Here is a 4,485-nt window from a genome sequence, read left to right as displayed (position 1 = left end):
TGGAGGTACCACAGGTCACTTCTGCTCACATTCTATCAGCCAATTCAAGTCACACAGCCACACCTAACTTGAAGGGGGTAGGGGTACATTCTCAAAGTGCCCAGAGGAGGAGATCTGGAATGCCTACCAGGGAGGGGTAGGGAGAACTTCTCTAGTTTTAGCAGGGATCTGAATTGTGCATAAGAGTCGACCAGGGAAAGGGTGACATCATGGCAGCATAGGGGAACCGCTAGGAAGTGGCAGCAGCATGTGTGCAGGCCCTGAGGTAGGAAACATCACAGCCAGTTTGAGCAGCAGAAGGAAGGCCAGAGTAGCTAGAACCCAGCGAGCTAGGGGAAAGTGGCTTCCACGCCAATGGGGCCAATGGGGAATTAGATGCCAATGGAAGACTGGTAGTCATACCCCAGGGGAGAAGAGTGGCCAGGCAGGGTTCACTTGGGCTTCAGTATGAGAGACAAGTGGGTGGGGAGAGGGGCTTCAAGGAGTGGACACCTGTGCATCACAACACACCTGCCAGGCGGGCAGAATTCCCATGGTATTGGAAGGAAACTGTGGACCAGAGAGATGAGTTGCTTGGCTGGAGGGTTGCAGCTGGTAAGTGTCTCTAGAACCAGGATTCAAAGCCTCTCCTTCAGACTCAGGCAATGCCTGGTCCCCACTGCCCGCAGGGGTCTCCCGCATCTTGCATCTTCCCTCAGCGCCCCGCTGAGCGGTGCTTATGTTTGCAAAGCTCACTTATGTTTTGTTGAATGCAACGTCTGGGCAAAGCAAGCTCTTAGGTTCATATTTCCAATTGCCAAGGAGTTCCTTTGTGTCACACTTCTGAGAAAACTTCCAAAAAATGATATTGTATCAACAAGGATGAAACATTGGGGACATCAAAGAGAAGCTTTAGAAATGGCTACTGGAAAAAGCAGGGATGCCTTTTCCATGCTGAGCCCCCATCTCTCAATTAGCATACAAAAATATTTTTAAAGGAATAACCTTTGCTAATAAAATGCTATAATCTCAATAAGACATTTCAGCAGGGGAATTATTAGATATTAATTCATGCCTAGTTGCACTGACAGCTCTCGGCCGTCAACGCTAGTCTAATAGCACACTAGGTGAGAATTAATATGCTATAATTCACACTCTGTCATGCATTATTGCTTAAATAAGATACATGAAGAATAACCTATTCTGGCAAAATAACTGGGATTCTCAGAGTTCTCCTGGCCATGTTAGAGTGATGTTAGGATCCAGAATTTTTTTGTATTACTAAATTTGAAATAAATTGCATATAGGTATCCTCATCTGTAATTACTGTGAACATTTTTCTTAAGTACTAACATTAAGTTCAGTCATATTCCATGTTTTAGAATTGAACTTAAGCAAAATCACATAATTTTCTTGAGACCAAAATAGAAATTTCTTCCCTCCATATATAATTGTATCTGGTGCCGTGGCATCGCATAGCTTATACAGATGACGGTTTAGGAGAGGCGGAATGGCCTGACCTAGGGGGGTACAGAATAGAAACAGGGGGGTCTAAGGGGGCCTAGAGGATCTTTTATTTATGTTTATGAAGCGTTTGCATCTCTCCGGATAATTATAGTTACAAACACCTGTTTTCTTAGCAAGGGAGTGAAGTAGGAAGTAATCCCCGTCCTCAGAAGCTTAGAGTCTCCTGAAAGGGACAGAATTGATGTAGGTGATAAATTAACCTGTCCTCACAAGGTTATACCAGAGAAAATGCCAAGATATGAAGAGGAAGACCACGAGTGAGTTGAAAGAGCTATGCAGGCAGAGTGGTGGATTCACAGGGTTATGAGATAAATCGTTAATAAATCATTCACGGGGGCTTCCCTGGTGGCGCAGTGGTTGAGAGTCCGCCTGCCGATGCAGGGGACACGGGTTCGTGGCTCGGTCCGGGAAGATCCCACATGCCGCGGAGCGGCTGGGCCCGTGAGCCATGGCCACTGAGCCTGCGCGTCCAGAGCCTGTGCTCCGCAACGGGAGAGGCCACAACAGTGAGAGGTCCGCGTACCAGAAAAAATCAATCAATCAATCAATCATTCACGGGTCTATTGTTTATTTGTGGAGCACCTTACTCTGTGCCAGCCCCTGGGAGGAACACTGAACATACAAAGAAGCTGGGCAGTCTGGTGAGAGAATTGGCATAAATAGATAGATAGATGATAGATAGATAGATGATAGATAGATAGATAGATAGATAGCCATGATGACACATGACAAAAGCCAAAACCAGGTTAACACCAGGGCTCAGAAGGAAGCGATGCCTATCTCAGACTGGCAGTGGTGAGACAACCAAGGAAAGCTTCTCGGAAGAGGTGACACCTGAGATGAACCTTAAAAGATGGGGAAGAATTAGCCAGCTAAAATATTGGGGTGGGGAGGGGTAAGGGTGAACATAAAGGAGATGGCAGTAGATGTAAATACAGGAGATGCAAATAGAAGACAGATGGAAGGTCCTGCAGACCATGGTAAGGGGCTTGTATGTTGCCCTGACATGACTGGGTTATTCTTTGAGATCCAGCCATCAGAGTGATCTGTGAGGTCTGTCTCTAGGCAGATGAGTGGGGAAGCAGGGAGACCAGAGAAGGCTGTCATTTCAGTCCAGGAGAGGGGATGAAGGCTGGGACCAGAGCAGAGGAAGTGACCATGGAGATCGGGCAGTTAGGAGGCAGAGCAGGAAACATCTAGAGGCTAAAGGGATGAGGATGAGTTTAGTTTGGGACATGATGTTTTTGAGGCCTTGAGCTCGTTAGGGGAAGAGTCTGGGCTGAAGGTCAGGACTTGGGGCTCATCCACATTTGTAAACCTAAAACATCAGAGCTGATAGGGTTATTAGAGATCGTCTTACCCATCCAACTACCCATTTTAAAGATGGGGAAACTGAGTTCTGAAAAGGGAAAGGACCTTGTCAAGATCATAACAGATCTCCGGAATCCTTTTCCAGTTCGATTACTTCCTTTCAATGGGAACTTTTTCATTTTATTTGCCAAATAAGAGAACTGACTCTGAAAGCAGGGAAGAGATACCATAAGTGGAATGATGGCTTAAACAATGTTTCCCAAACTTTAATCATTCTCATAAATTTCACCATGATCAGTTACTATTTTAATTAACTCCATTTTTTTTTTTTGCTTAAATACATTTATTTAAAAGAGAAAGCTTGTACCACTTACATATATGGAAGTCGACCTTCCTTTTCCTGTAAAAAGAAGCAAATCTGAAAATTAACTCCCTGAAAATAAAGCAATCAGGCAGTTCTAGCCAGATACTGTTGCCTGCTCTTGTTAAACAGAGACATTGTCCGAGTTTGGAGAAGGGTTAAAGACATATTAGCACCAAATCAAGCTTTTCTGCTTCTCTTTATAGGACAGGACGAGAACTGAAAACGGAAAATTTTTCTCACTACGTGATTCAGGTTATTAAGTAATATGGCCCTGTATCTCCTAAAACGTGCCACGCTTTGGGAAATCCTGAGCTAGAAAAAGATGAAATAAAATGTGTCACTTCCACATGCCCCAAAGATGCATTGTTTTATTGATTTATCAAAGTTAAGGAATGAGGAGGTGCCAGGTTGGCATGTATTTGTTAAATAATTTTATCAAAGAGCTCTTTGTGAGAAGGCTTTTGTTTGCCATTCAGTCCAACGAGAAGAGGATGATTCCCTGTCTTGCCCCTGCCTCCTGGGATGGTCCTACGCTCCAGTGAGAATGTCATACACCCAAGAGCTGTGCTTGTGCTTATGAGCTGTCCCTAGAGATGTCCTGATCCTTCCTCCAGGGTACCTCCACCACAGGAAGGAAGCAGGGCACAGCCTTGGGATAAGCTTCCAGGGGAATTAAGTCCGTTCCTGCTGTGTGGGGCGTGGCCAGGGCACAGCACACATCTTACTTGGTCTGGGGCAAACCAGGCATCTGTGGGTTCTCAAATGTACTCCTCTGGAAGGGCTCCTGAGCTTCCATTTCCTATGTGTCTTAAGTTAGGGTTCCCCCCAAAGCAGAGCCTAAGAAAAGGACTTGGGTGAAGGTAACTTGAGATATGGTCCCAGGAGACAAGTTGAAGGAGAGTAAGAGAGGAAAGAAAAGAAAACCAAAAAAAGTTGTTGAGCTCGTTGCTGCTGAGGGCGGAGGGGCCCCATCGCACTGGGACCGTCTGGGGACCACGCAGGACACAGCTCAGTGTTGTCCTACCTGGGGAATGAGGCTGGGTCATCTACCGTCTCCCACCCCATTGGTGGAGGGTCACCCCTGGGTGTGAGGACAACAGGTTGAACTCCGGGACCACACCTGCACCAGGGCTGAGCAGAGCTGCTCACACTTCCCGGGACACTGAGACAGGAAAGTGGACAGATGGCCCAGGCACACAGGCACTGGGGGTAGAACTGTCTACCACTTCTGTACTGAAATCAGTGGGGCTGCAGGGATGTGGCTTAGACCATAGAAAGCCAAGGTCTTACCAGATCCTCTCCAA

This window comes from Delphinus delphis, chromosome 20 (genome assembly GCF_949987515.2).
Source record: "Delphinus delphis chromosome 20, mDelDel1.2, whole genome shotgun sequence".
NCBI lineage: Eukaryota > Metazoa > Chordata > Mammalia > Artiodactyla > Delphinidae > Delphinus > Delphinus delphis.
Note: the sequence above shows the minus strand (reverse complement) of the source record.